The 15,279-nt window shown below is 43.2% G+C and overlaps 1 protein-coding gene across 2 annotated transcripts in view; it reads left to right on the top strand.

The window, feature by feature from the left end:
* The window catches only part of LOC119009913 (zinc finger MIZ domain-containing protein 1-like), a 171,038-nt gene that overhangs the window by 69,691 nt on the left and 86,068 nt on the right, over positions 1–15,279 (top strand). For both annotated transcript variants that reach the window (XM_037081644.1, XM_037081645.1), the window contains exon 6: positions 11,429–11,527. The gene's annotated coding sequence lies outside the window, so the exon portion shown is untranslated. The remainder of the gene's footprint in view (positions 1–11,428; positions 11,528–15,279) is intronic.

Below are 15,279 nucleotides of genomic sequence, written 5' to 3'. Positions count from 1 at the left end.
AAGACATACCTCAAAGTGGATCAAAGTAATTCCTCCCTCCCCCTGTCTAAACGCAGCAACATGTTGACATGGTCCCAGTCACACGAGCTCCGTCGTTTGTGAAGGAGGACGAGGAGAGTGGCCGAGGGGCTCGTGGGAAAGCATTCTGGCTGAAAAGACGTCCTGACATTTGTTTCCCCAAACACTTTTTGTCTCGCTTCATGTTAAGGGGCAGCAAGAATCGTTGGAGTGTTTATGCAGGCTGTTCTCTCCTATGCGAGCTTGATTGTATGTGCTTCTTTCATGTGTTTTTTGGGGGTTTTTTTGTACTTTTGTGAGGCACCTAACTTAACACTTTCACTTTGCCGCTGTGCATCCCATTCAATGGCGGCGCAGCACGGCACCTCGACAGGCTGCGGCAAGTAACCTTTTACTTCAGAGGGAGAAATTGTTTTTCCCAGTAAGACACTCGCTCTTGTGCCACATGCACTTCTTGGCCCTGGCAATAATCCCTCTTACACTGAAGTCATGAGGAGCTCTCACATTGAGCAAAATAAATGATTGTGTGTTTGCATCAAATCCTGCCGAGCTGTGCCTCGATGCTGCTAGCACCACGAGGAGAGAAATGCAATGTGATACACACTGTTTTTGTTGTTTGGATTTTAACTGGACTAACAGCAGTGGAAAAAATGGTTATTTTTTGCTGTCCAACATTGTGGAAGTGAAAGCCGGATAGTATTTTTTTAGTGCAAGAAATCTTATTTAAACAGCTGTTTAAGCACTTCCGAGGCTTAGATGGGCAGGAAGAAAAGTTGAATCATCAGTACGAAAGATGAGCAACACGTCTTAAGACATTTGGTCCGAAGACAAAAGGTCAGAGAAAAATCAACTGTGAATCCCAAGAAACATTTTTCAAGAAAGAAACAACAAATGTGGCACAGTGTTTTTTCAACGGGACAGTAAAAGATAGTAGAAGATACAATGAGATAAGATGAGATAAGATAATCCTTTAATGATGCCCTGGAAGGGGAATTCAGGTGTTACAGCATCACATGGACAAAAATGAGTACAGCTGCATAGAGAACATAAAAAAGTTCAATTTGCACCTGAACCAGAAGTGAAAATACTGATTCAAGCCAAGTGACACAGTAGTGTGATTAGTAATTAATTTGCCACCGCGTTGATTTGTGCCTCTAACTGGCTTCATCTACGCAACAGCAGCAGCTTCGGCTCATAGTTGTGCACATGGATTTATCATACTCAAGACCAGAATACCAAAGAAAAAAGCAAGAAGGGTTATATCTTGATTTAATCAAAGAACATCTTACAAGATATTAAAACCACAGTATCACTCTGTGAAGATGTTATATCAAGCTAACGTGTTAGCATACAGTATTTAGACTCCACATCCAGCAGAGACAGAGCGACATTAGCAACTAGACTTGAACGAACATAAACAAATGCATGCAGTATTTAGACTCCACATCCAGCAGAGACAGAGCGACATTAGCATCTAGACTTGAACGAACATAAACAAATGCATGTTCAATATTAAGTCTCCTTTTAGCTCTGTTTTGGTCTCCTCTTCCAAAGGGATATATCTTTCATCTCACTCTGCAGCTGCTGATGTGTTCACAATATGGGCTGGTAGCAGGTTTATCAGAGCTCTTTTCTTTGAGTGAGTATGATGTGACTTTACTTATGATGTGACTTTATTTATGTCAAGCGCCTCGTCTCAGTGCATCTGTCCACTCCGATAGCAGAGAGCAACAGTAGTTAACAGTGTTTTTAGAAATGGCATTGACTAACGAACAAAGTACAAAGAGCCTCTTCAACCAAAACAATGAGCTGAAAGAAGCTAAAACACCAACTTCTCTAACGATTGGTCACTACTCTCTTTACATGAATCATACTGTTATAGTTTTCCCATCGTTAGCATAAACATATTGATTTGTGCAGCTTCAAATTAGCCAAAATTTAACTAATCTGTTGGCTGTGCATCTGCATCAGTTCCTGTCTAAAAATGGCTAACATTGAGCAGTTATCACATACTACATGATGGCACATTGTGTATGGTGTTCTAGCATATAATATGTATGGAATTTGGGTTCTCACATCATCGTATTTCAAGATAATCACCAAGGAACAGCTTGAATGTGATCAACATTTGATTGAATTCTTAATTTGTCCTTGATTGATGCTGCAGTGCGCAGGAACATATGGCTCTGGTGTCTGTAATGGCCCGCTGGCTTCTGATGTTGTGCTCCAGTAAGCCGCCAGACATTTTTCTCAGCCAGCGTTGCCTTCACTATGACACATGAAGAGACCACAGATGAGAATCACCTGTCTGCGGTTGAGCCCCGGGTAGCAGAGCCCATCTCCTCTCAAGGCGGGTTGTCACCGCGGCTATTAAGACTAATAGCAGCAGCCTGTGATAAGCACAGTTAGCCGGATTCATGACCCGAGCGGCTGGAGCGGCGAGATCATTTCCACTTGTGTGTTTTTCTGCTGATGCGTTTAATTTTTATCCTGTCCGGTGCTGTGACACAAGAGGGAAAGCAGAGAGTGCCAGAAAGAGAGAGGAAAATAGAAAGGGAGTGATGGAGCCTTGGGTGAAGTATCGATTGGTACGATCCAGGGTGAAAGCACTACAACATACACTATATTCTCTCATATGACACACAAAGAGCCTCTCTGCGGTTGTATAAGACTCACATCCATCAAGTCATTGATAGTTTCCTGTTTCCAGTTGTCGATGGACTAATTAATTACATAAACGTTTGAAAGTACATTTAAAATGTTCTCGTTTACATTAATTACCAAAGATTAAACAGCCTGCTGAGTTTCTGAGTGGTAAAAGGGACCTTCTTAAAGGGTAAGGTCACTCAAATTATGAAATGACACGTTTCCACTTACCTGCAAGTGGTGTCTTTCCATGAAGCGCTACGGTTGTATTTTCCTTTTTAATTATGTAGCTGATCACAAAACCAGTGTGCAACAACCAGGAGCACATACAAGTTTGTACAACACATTGGCATAAGTAGGCCTGTATTAAATCGGAGCGGTCGCGTCACAGTCATTGTTGTTTACAGGAGGAATGTAATACGCTCCAGGTAAAATATATGTGTGGGAAACACTGGAACTTCATCTTTTAGGGAAATAGCCCCTATTGTGCATTCCTACTAGCATCTCCAGAAGCGTGAAGATTAGGAAATTATTTTAAAATGACAAAGTAACAACAAGGGCTGCCACTTAAGATTATTTAGAAAAATATTTTCTTGTCACTTAACCCCGTTTCTGTGATGAAAAAAGTGTTATTGTGTTATCTGTAATTACTGTGAGCTGGCCCTTTAAAGCAACACCATTGGCCAGATGAGGTGTTTGTCAGATTAAACTTTCCTCTTCCTTCTCCGACCGTTCCTCCCAGTAAAAAGCAGCCTCGATATTCATCTGGCGTCAGACCCGTCCTCCCCCTCCCTCTCTGCCACCACATGGCTGGTATTAACCGATTTCCCAGAGATCATTGGAGGATGCCGTCGGAGCACTTGTGCTCCTCTTTCTCCCTCTCAGTCGCTGAGCGCAGAGTGGCCCCGCTTAATGCATTGTAATGGTTGACCATTATTTACGCAGGGGATAAACAAAGAGAAGCGAGGAATTGATGGAGTAATCCACTCTCGCAGTCATTAGGCATTGAGATGGAGGAGCTGGTGGGAGCAGCCTCCTCCTTATGCCTCTCGAGTCGAGCAGCTAATGGAAATGGGACTCATTAAGACACCTTATACTCCGACGCACCCAAGATCATGAGCAATTGCTAATTGATTGTCGTTAGCGCTCTCGCAATGAGACGCTCTGCCTGTTTTCTCATTTGTTATGAACGGCTTTGTTTTCTTCCCCCCGTCTCCTTCACTTCATTATTGATGTTGCTGTTTTTCTTTCTCTTCTCCCCTTTTTTTCGCCTCGGGACTGCTCTGCAACCGAGTCACCTCACCGCAGTTTTTTACCTGGTTAGCTGCAGCAATCGCAAATCGTGAGGGATGTGTAACATCCGCAGTTTTTTTTCTGTTTAATTACAAGGTATGAATCTCTTTAAAATCAATATTCTGGGCCCACTAATGGCTGCATGTGGATGAAACACGCAGGCCATAAAAGGGCGGATGTGTAAAATGTGCTTCTGCCGACGTGGTCATGGTTCAGCAGCAAGGGAGAGGCAGGTCTCCGTGTGATGCTTTGATTATTGGCTCTGGAAATTCCTTCCTCTTTCCTCTAGAAGGGGCAGATTGTATTCATCTCAGCCTTTAATCATTTGCCCCCTCCCCATAGTAATGTGCTCTCTTTACCCCTCCCTGGATTCCTCTGTGTATACGTCCGCTCCCTACCTTTCTTCCCTCTCATTGCTTTGTCTTTCCCCTTATTATGAGAAGGAGGAAGGAAAAGATAAGGGAGGGGGAAAATGCAAATATAGGTCCTTTTTTTGTGACACATCAGGCCTCATTACACCCACCTCTCCTTTGCAGTTGGCTCGGGACGATCTCCCCTCTATTTCTCCTCTCCTCTCGCTCGTCTCCATTACATTATGAAGTCTTTCACCTCTAGTAAACCCTCCTCTGCTCCCGGGGCTGGTGAGAACACTGAGAACAGCCAGGTGACCAAAGAGGAATCTCTGGCTGCAGGGCATGAGATTTGCTTTGCAGATGAAGCAGGACAGGAGTAGGGGAGGTAAGGGGGGCATCGTTTTTATGTCCACGGTCAGACGGTGCGGCTTTTCTTTGCTTTAGCGCTCTGCCAGCAGCCTACACCTCTATCTCTATCTTCCTCGTGGGAGTTGCTACCACCTTCTCACTCTGATAGGGAAAGGCTGGAAACAAAGGAAGAAAAATACAGGCGCCCTCTCGGGCTGCTCTTGCTTTTGAAACAAGATATACTGTAGAGAGGAGAGGAGGAGGAGAAATAATATTGAAGCCATCAATTCATGGAGGACCCACATAACATCACCTCCCTCCTTTGAAATAAAAAAACAGGAAGTCTGGTCTCATACAACGTAGGCCTTATTTTCACAGTTTTATCCGTAATAGTAAAGGTTAGCTTACTAGCTAGGAGAGCTTGTTATGCCCTTGGCTTCAACTCTTCATTGAATGAAATAATGGCCACAACAAATATTTTAAATGAATCTGTGAGTCTGTTTTCAACTGGCTAGCATGTTAGCCATTAGCTCACCAGCTAGCTTACCAAGTCTTTTGCTTAAAAAAATGACTGAAATGACTGATCAACTATCAAAACATTTGGAAATAAATGTTCTTTCAGTTGACTAATCAATTAACCAAGCAATTTATGTAGCTCTAAATGATGTGACCATTCTGAAAACAAAACTTGGAAGACTGTTTCCACTGAACCTGCAAGTTGATTTCTGAGTGGCTAGCATATTTGTCATTAGTCCTGCAACTTGCTTACCATTTCTCTAGTTATGCTTTTACACACAGATGTGCTGCTAAAAAAACAAAACAACAAAAAAATATCTAATTTCTTGTCCTGTTGAACTTTGTTGTCGTTCTGTCACCACATTAGCGCTCAGTAGCCCGACTGTGTTATTATCACCGATTAAGAACAATCCCCAAAATGCAATTAAAACACAAGCTGTAATATACCTTTACGTCGTTACCCTAAATTGATAGAGAAGAATGTTTTTTGTGGATATCTTCCTTTAATTGTTCCACTTGTTCAGGCAGTCGACAGCACAAACAATTGATGCCAGAGGGCAGACACGTTGGGAAGTTTTGCACAGCAAGAAGTAAATTACCTGCATTTGCTTGAATAAGAGACATAATTGGTAGTAGCTGCAATGCTGATCCAGTGGCAACCAACATGTCTACGACTGCGCTGCTCAAGTGAGTGCACTTGCCTGTGCGTGTGTGTGCGCGTGCCGTATAGGTTATGTGTACATGCGGGTGTGAGGCTTCACATAATTACAGCGGCGGTGGTTAACTAGGCGCCAGCATTTGTGTTGATCAGTAGAGAGTGAAGACTGGGGGAGCTAACTGAGCCGGTGTCTCATGCTCTCTAAATGTATCACACCAAAAAAAACCCAAAACATTATCTCTAAACCTGTAATCATCACTACAGTGCTCAGTCATCGCAGTGATGCGCTGATGTTTATGGCTTTGCCCCCACAACAACATGTGAGTGTTTCTAATGTGGTCGCTCCATATGGACGTTCCTCAGAGACCAACAGAATGTGCTGCACATGCAGAATGCAATAGCCTCACTGCTGTATATTCAATGATAATAGTTGAAAAATGGCTTCACAATCCCAATACACCCCATGCCTCGACCACTTAGCACTACCCTTGTGTTTTGCACATTGATGCATAGGACTAGTTTTTTTCTTTGATACTTGGGTGAAGCTTTAGTGCTTCGTGGCCCTCCAAACTGAAGTCTTCCAGGGACACACTCCAAAACTGAGGTCCTTTTCTTTTAACAAGATTAAAAACAGTCACTGCCAGTTAGCTGATGTCGAAAGCAAACTAGCTTCTTTGTACATAGCTCACCTGCATTTGGACGTATTTCAACATTGCATCCCCAAACTATGTTGGTATATGGCACCTGAAGGTGATGTAGCAGTGTTCTTTTTCATTTGATGCCTTGACAGGTGGAGGGAAGTTGTGAATTAACTGTGAGCGTCCGTGCCAAAGTTACACATGACGGCATATTTGTGTTTGTATGCAAACATGCCATCAGCGACAACTGATGACTTATCAGGGTCCTGGAGGGTTTAGTTTAGAAATGTGCGGTTATTCAAGGTGCAATGTGTAAGACTTTAGTGTGCTGTGTTGCAGAGATAACTACTAAACTTAGCATGCTAACAAGCTAGCCTCAGATGATACGCTGCCCCGTGGCTGTTGAAAATGGATCTGACAGCTGGCTCTAATTCTTACATGACACACCTTTCACACTTATGTACATATAGGTCTTATTAACACATAACAATGTTAATAAGCATCTCATAAGCATTTATATGGGCCTTATTACCAGTTAACCTCACTTGAATATAAAGTGCAATCAAACTGATCGATAGTTGCAAAACACGTAATTAGAAAGATTGAGGAGTTATTGACCTTAAACCTTAATTCCATTAAAATTACCCAATTAAAGTGTTTTATGACGGTTGCAGGAGTCAGGGTGTCCTCTTAATTAATTTGCCTTTAACGATGTCATTAGTGGATATGTAAACACCCCGACTGTGAGGCGAGGCGAATTCCACCGTGTTCTTCCACTCAATCGGGTTTTTTATCTCAAAAAACCCCCCTTCGTCTCCTCCGAAAAGAATCATTACCAACGACGAGACTGTCATTCCTACATTTGCCGTTCCAGCGTTTCCTCCTTTGCCTCAGAGTGTCTTTGTCGGGGCGTCTTTTGAAAGGCAGAGATGCGTATCTCGGTTGATCTTGCGTGTCTTCAGCATATCAACAACAGGAAGCGGCCCCTGAAGGAGGTTGTCGTGATTTTGTGTAGCACTCCTCGGAAGTGGAGCACCGTTGAGCTGCAGAGAAGGAGGTGAATGGGAGGTCAGAAATGTTGTAATTAAAGCCATTCCTTTTCACACATATCTGTCCGTTTCTGCCCTTTTTTTTTTTTTTTTTTTTTTTAAACTTTGAATCATTGCTACACATCCGTCGAAGGATATGTGGTGAATAAAAAGGGAAATTTTGCAACGCTTTTCGAGGGTCATCTGAAGTGTCAACCTGCAATTATCAATTTCACTCAGCTGAACAACACGAAAAACACAACGTAGCTCTGCATGTTTATGCTCCTGAGCTGTTTTATCACCTTAGCTCATTGTTCCCCTTTTTTTAGAGGCTAAAAAAACCTCTTAAAAACCTCTTTAATCCTCTCCCTGTTCTATTGTTTGCTCGCATGCTTCAAGTCCATGCGCATTCAAAACCTACTGTATTTACCAGTTAAAATGCAAATGCGGCCCATTGGGAATAATACCCCCAGAGAGCTGGCCGGGTTGGACAGGCAGCCTGTGGCTCTCGAAAAAGCTTCTCCCATGACGCTGAGAGCGGAGCCAGGTGAAAGTTACTCCCCAGGTGTTCCTCTCCTTTGCCATTGTTCGGGGCTCTAGCGGGTGGCGTCCGGCTCCCACTGCCCATCCCGACTCACCGGTGGGTTTTCATGGCCACTTTGCGCTGAATGGCTGTTTTTCATATGGCCTTGTAAAAAAAAAAAAAAGATTTCTGGGGAGGAATGAGTCTGTCCAGCTCCAGTGGCTGCAGTGACAGCGGGGATTTTGACTCCATGAGGACCCAATTAAACCTGGGAGGGCCTCTCTGAAGGAATAATAACAATGATAAATGCACCTCTGTGGCCGGCTTAAAAGAGCCAGGGCAAACTGCTTTACTGTGCTGGCCTGTCTTGACACAATTTACTCCCAGCATCTGTTTTTTTTTTTTTTTTTTTTTTTTTTTTTGCAGTATCAGGAGGTTTAAAGTCTCACCTTGTGGGGGATTTTTTTTTTCTGTTTGGATGTCATCTTTCAAACATTTTTGATGACTTGGCTTTATGCAACATCAAACCATCTCTGCATGTGCTTTGAATTGGCTTCGGGATGTGGTGTGTTTATCTGTGTATGTGAGAGTCGCATGATTAGAGCAGATGTGTGTGTGCGTGAGAATATGATGGAGACTGATTTTTGCTTGTGTGTGTGTGTGTGTTTGTGTGTTGGCAATATGTAAGAATGATCAACAAAATGTGAAGAAGTAACTCTTTTGACGTCATGATGTCACCGCGCTGTGCTGCAGAGATGTCTACCGACGTTAGCATGCTAACCATTTAGCCCGTCCCAGAAATCCTCATGGCAGTGTAAACACTAACACTCATCTGGATTCTGAGCTCACAGTCCAAATTGCCAGCTACATGGCTAACTGAGCTAACTAGCTAACACCAGCCGTTAGCAGCACTTCGCGGTTACTCGAGTGATATGCTGCCCCCTATTTGTTTTAGTGAGAAATGATTACATATTGTGCCTTAAAATCATGCCAAAATGTTTACAAGTTCCAGCTTCTCAAATGTGAAGATGTGCTGCTGTTTTGTTTTGTTATATCTTTATTAGATAATAGTTTCAGCTCAGACAAAACGAAGTATTTCAATGTGCTAATTCAAGCTCAGGGAACTTGGTAGGAAACTGTTGTCCTTATTTTTGAGGACTTTTTAAAAAACATACTGAATATAATCTTGTATGAAATCAACACTTCAGATGCCAGTTTCAATTTTTAGAACATTTTCAAATGTAGTCTTTTCTTCAGATGTTTTTCCAAAACATCTTAAAATAGAGAAATGGTCCTTTTTTAAAAACTCTTTATCTGAGGTTTACCCCGTCTTAGAGAGGATATGCAACCACTTGAGGCTCAATGTGTGTTTTCCTCTGTCAGGTGGTAATTCAGAGAAAACTACTTTAATTAGATAACAGGCCTCTGTATTTCAGATTTGCACTTTGCCAGCAGTTTGTCAATTACTGCTTGTGGTTTCATACTGCCAGTCAGTCTTTGTCTGGGCGCTCGAGCCTCCTCCTCACCGCGCTGCAGAGCCGTGTTATTGTACTTAAACAAATCAATTCTGTTGCAGTTGAGCTTTTTTTCCTCCATCCCCCGTCATTATGAACTGTTTGCAGTGCAGAGCACATTGATTTTTCACAGCCCTGGAAAAGCTGTTGATGAATAGCACAGAGGTATCTGGGGAGAATCTGGCTTTAAAAAGGAGGCACCCAGCTTCAACCCCTCCTCCACCTCCTCCCCCTCCTCCTCCTCCTCCTCTGCCGACCCATCGAGCCCCCAGCGCTCCTCCACTTTCTCTTTTCAGAGAGCTGTACTTCCAACAGGGGAGAAATGCTGCCTGAAAAATCTTCCAATGATTAAAAAAAAAAAAAAAAAAAAGAGGATTAAAAAAAAAGAAAAGAAGTGCAAGTGCTCAGGGGACTGCTTTCTCCCACTGAATGTGAAAACACACCTTGTGGTTAGATGGTTTTTATATATGGAGCATTAGCCTTGTCCTCTCGACCAAATCACGAGCAGAGGAGAGGCCAGGGGAGGTCCGGTTGGGGGATAAAAATGGCTAGCGTTTGTCACTTGTGTCACTATGCAGACGTCCAATGAAAATGATACTCTCACACAGACTTCATAGGAATCAAAGAGGGGAGGGGTGGGAAAAATGGCATTAGCCACATACATATACACTCTACGTATATATATTCACACACCCTAAAGACCTTTTTGTTAGCGCCGCTAAGGAGGTGATGTTTTTGCCAGCGTCTGTTAGTTGTTTTGTTGGTTTGTGAGCAGGATTACACAAAAAGTACTGAATGGATTTCCTTGAAACTTGGATGGGGTTTGGGTCACGGCCAAGAATAGAGCCCATTAACTTTTGGTGCAGATGCCCAGAATTTCTTCTTGCTTTCCCTAACATTGCGAGACAGGGCATTTTTCGACATTCTCGCGGACTGAAATATGTTATATTTGGTTGTTCTAAAGGAGATTATTAGGCCTTGGCGGATGTATGCGGACATAAGTGCCATTCTTGTTCTCGGGGGAGAAGGTCAAAAGTTTGTTTATACACCTGCTGTAAGCCGTGCTACCTTGAAAGCCAACTGTATTTAACTACCACCTTAACCAAGACCATTCAGGGGTTGAGGAATTTTAATTTAGCTGTCAAAAAGACCTATATAATATCCTTCAACAACTTAATTTTGACATTTTTCTACATACTTAAGGTCTTGTGGGAATACAGAATAAAGTTACACTTCTAAACACTCATTTTACCATTGACAATGTAAATGTTCAAAGAATGTTTACTGTCAGATGCCAGCAGAGGCATTTGTGATGTATAGAACAATAACTTATGACAGAATCCAGCCAATGAATATGAAGCAAGTGATTACAGCTACTCACAATGCGCTCTTAATTGATTAAGGGCAAACATACTCGAGACACAACCATTAACCTGTTATCTCTTTTACGTTCAAGGTATATTTATGAAATGGTTAACCAACAACTACTGTGGTAGCCCTGCCAGCCGCACTGAAGGCCCCTCTTAATAAGCTTATCTGTCAATCGGGAGTGAATTGCGAATGTGCCACGGCAGTGAACTTACTCTTTGTTGGATGTTTATGATAACATACTGATCATGTGAAGCACTGGGCGCTCTTTGGATTCGTCCTTCGTGTGCAGGGGAGCGTGAAGGAGCTTATCCGTGCAGGGAAGACATGTACCACATTCAGGAAGGCGCAGGTGGAAGCCTCTCAGAGCCCAGAGGGTGTGGGCCGTGTGGAGCGAAATCACCGAGTGCGCTTGATATTTTTCAGGCAGAGGGAGAAAATGCAAATGTAATAATTCAGTGTTTGGAGATTGGTGGATGATGCAGCGGTGATTGATGTTTTTTTTTCTCTCTGATTTCCTCTCAGGGGCAGAAGACGCGAGGCGCTGAAGTGTTTCTCCTCCTGGTGTGTGAATGGGTGGGGGGGTCCTTCGTGGTGAAGAATCAAGGATTGAAGTCAACACAGGTGAGAGTTTTTTCTTATTCATACATATGCGGTGGGTCCAACAGAGCCTGGCAGGTGTAAGGGCTTAATTTTGTGAAGCTGTGCAAAATTATTAACGCGGTGCCGATTGTTGTTGTTGCCTACAGTGGATATTGTTTTTTGTTACAGTTGTGATGCCACATGAGTATGTAAAAGTGGATTTGCTCTTAGGGGCAGGTCTTCAGAGATTTCCAATGATGCTAACATGCTAACCAGTTAGCACTGAGCTGACGCCAGTTGAGCTGAGCCCCATCTTAGGTTGCAGCGTGGGCTGCTTTGCTCCATGGTTTCCTGAGCTGCTTGCTAACCGCTACAGCTAAGCGGTTATACTGCCCCCCGTTTAGTTTTGGAGCTAACTTCAAATTCTGGCAAATTCTTAAAAATTACACAATAACCCTCCGCAAGTGAAAAATGGTTAGCAAACAATTATGAGTCAGTAGTCTATGGTTATACAAAAGCATATTATTCCATTAGCAACCAAGCTAGGAGGGACTAAATTTAAAATAAGCCTGGGGAGCTATTGTGGCTAACCAGCTCTACCGTGTGTAGCTACAGCTTGCTAACAAGTTAGCCAGAGAGCGCTAGTTACAGCAGCACAACAACAAGCCTTGAGAGTAGCGAGTCACATGAGAGAAGCACAGCTGTCAACACTGTTTAACTCAACATTCTTTAAATTGAGTAATTAAATGTGTGTGCAACAACCGACTATATTAGAGTTCGGTTTGCCAAATCAATTGATTCTTTTTTTCCGGGCTCTGTGAGAACCTTTTTTTTTTATTTACCTGAAATGTTTGATGCCTTTCTGGAGAGAAATGTTTTGACACAACTGGGATGAAACAAAGCTTGTTACTGGAAGCAGATATCCGCCCTCCCCTGCCCACCGCAGTGATTTAAACACTACGACTCTGTTTGCCTGGACACGCTCCGTCCTCCACGGCGCGCTCGAGTGTCTTTGGTAAACATGTGATGGCAGCAGCTTGTGTGTGGCCAGCGTCGGCTCACCTCGCAGGACATGTTGATTTCATTAGGCGATCCTGCGGTGGGGGGTCCGAGTAACAAAGTGTTGAGATGTTGTTTATGACATTCGCCCGTTATCGGAGTTCATGCGCGGCCCAGCGAATGTGTACACACGCCGAAGGTCACGATGATCCTCTTTAGCCACCAGTCCGTCCTTATGCAACATCAGCGTACGCGCATATAAAAGGGAGAATTATGTCGTGGAAAGGGAATGTAATTGGTTTGTCCACTGTATTATACAATACAGCTATGGCTTCATGGATTAGGAATTGGGACATCCAGCACACTGAAACACACACACACACACACAGAGTAGATAAGAGTGGTTTATCTTGATTAGAGCCGTGTGAATGCTGAGAAATACGGTGGCCCGACAAACATCTGCCCACCACACAGCCAGAGTGGGATAAACCATAGTGATTATTGTGGAAATGTCAGGCGAGGTAGACAGCGGGAGCAAGTGAAACGAGGATGGGGTTTTGACATGAACAGGGGGCACGACACGGGCGCTTCACAGTCAGCTCCCTCTCGCTCACTCCTGATGACAGATTTTTCCACTCACACTGCCACTGTAAGGATGCCTGCATGGAGGGAAAGTATAGCTGGGTATTACGTTTGAAGGACACAGAAATCAAAATATTTTAGAGGGTGACCTGTGAGATATGTTATCCAGCTGCAAAAAGTCTGCTTTTATTTTTTTTTAACTATTTGTTAAGTAATTTTTATACCATCAATGCATATTTGAAACAACGGCCATCGCAGGTTTGTAGAGCACAATGTGCCATCTTCAGGTTGCTGATTTTGTCTGACCAACGACCCAAAACCAAAGAAATTTAGTCTCAAATAATCTGAAACAGAAGCGTCACAGTCACCATTGAAAGCCTGACAATTTTTTGCTCGATAAACTGAAATGTTGATCGACCGACTGCTCCCGTAGTCGACTGCCTTTATCAGTCGGTTGACGTCTGAAGGTTGCCAGGTTGAGCCCTAATGAATAATTACTTTCCTCTGTGAAACGCGAGGGGGGCAGACATTCTGTTAACCTTGCTAAAAGGGAGAAAAAAAGGAGGGGGGAGGGATAAAAAAAATCCCCTTTCTGTCAGTGGTCTCTCTTTCTCTCTGTTCTTGTGAGATCTGGAACTGATAAGCGTCAGGCCTCTGGTAACTGAACAGGAAGGATAGAGGGCCTGGCCTCGGAGCTCGGAGCCCCCTGCTTCCGCTCACACATGTCCACCTCCCCTGCAACGGGCAAACAAAGAGAGCAGAGCCCGCCACTTAACTTCAAGTTTCAAAAAAAAAAAAAACATTTAAGCCTATTAGAAGGATTATTATCACTTGTTGGAGTGAACTCTCTCTCTGAAGAGATTTCTGTTGAATATAATAACAGGCGGGCGGTTTGATGAAACAGACCTCAGACAAATTAATGCTGTGCGGCGGCTTCACACCCGGGCACAATCGCAGCTCCCTTGTTCCACTGACCGGTGTTGAGTCAAGTGGAAGTACTTTATTAAACAAGCACATGGCAGAGGAGTGAGAGTTGAACATTCAACACAAACACCCAGAGGTCTGAATGACAAGCTGTTAAACTGATAACCACGATGGAGCGGCTGTAGCGGCTGTACAGAGATGCTTCCTGAGGCCTGAAGCAGGTACTTTAAAGGGGAACTCTTCACGCTCCAAATGTGTGTGAATAAACAGTTTTTCCGAGTCGCCGTTCCAACAAAAACTTGTCACAAGCCACTTTGGTGAGCTCGTCGTGCCAACTGCACAGGCAGGACAACATTTGTGAAGTATTTACTGGATGAAAACAGAAATTACAGACGGGCTATCTGTAACTTCAGGGTTACAAACAACAGATTGCACAAAGTTAGGGAAAGATAAAAGCGCCCGGAGAAAGAGAAGATCTGTAATCTTGGTAGTGATAATCTTCCGGGGCAGGACTGCCATGATTCTTTCAAATGTAAAAATGTCATCAAAAAAAAGAGAAAAAGTGTTTGCTAAAATACTATTTAAACCATCTGTCTCTGTCTGTTTTGCTGTTGTAATCACATAAGCCAGACGTTTTATTTAAACCAGGCACTTTCTTGAAGATCTTCTCACGTTCGGAGATTGTTTTATGCTCGCCGTACTGCTTCAGAGCAGTCTTGACATGATGAATCTGAATCAGCCATTATGAGATACTTTACCAGGTATTTGTAGCCCATTTCGGTCCCTGCTGGTTCATTTGATTACTGTTGATACCAGGCCAATCTAACATGAACTGTCACCTGAAAAGTAAGTTCTTCTTGCTCGACTCAAAATCTGGTTCTACACAGATAGCAGTTTTAGTACAGTCATTTTTTAGTAAAACAGCCACAAGACACGTTCCAGGTTCAGTACGGGTTGTGCAAAATATTCTCGCCTCACTTATTACCAGCAGCTGAATGCAACAAGATCGGGTTCATTATTATGAAAGTGTCTAAAAACATGCTGGGAGATGCAGGAACCTCCTAAATAGATAATAACCGCTCAAGAAGCTACAGCAAAAAGCACTTCATCACAATAAAACCCCCACGGAATGAATTGGCCTACACATATTACCGGTTTCTCAAAGGAATGGAAGGGACCTTTCTTTCTCTGGAACAGCCTTCCCTATCTTTGAAAGTGAACAACGAAAACTTTTCTGTCATGACAGAGATGGTGCACACGATTGACTCAAGGGTTCACCATTGTCATGT

The sequence above is a fragment of the Acanthopagrus latus genome, chromosome 20 (assembly GCF_904848185.1).
Source record: "Acanthopagrus latus isolate v.2019 chromosome 20, fAcaLat1.1, whole genome shotgun sequence".
In the NCBI taxonomy this organism is placed as follows: domain Eukaryota; kingdom Metazoa; phylum Chordata; class Actinopteri; order Spariformes; family Sparidae; genus Acanthopagrus; species Acanthopagrus latus.
Note: the sequence above shows the minus strand (reverse complement) of the source record. Positions and strands in the feature narration are given on the sequence as shown.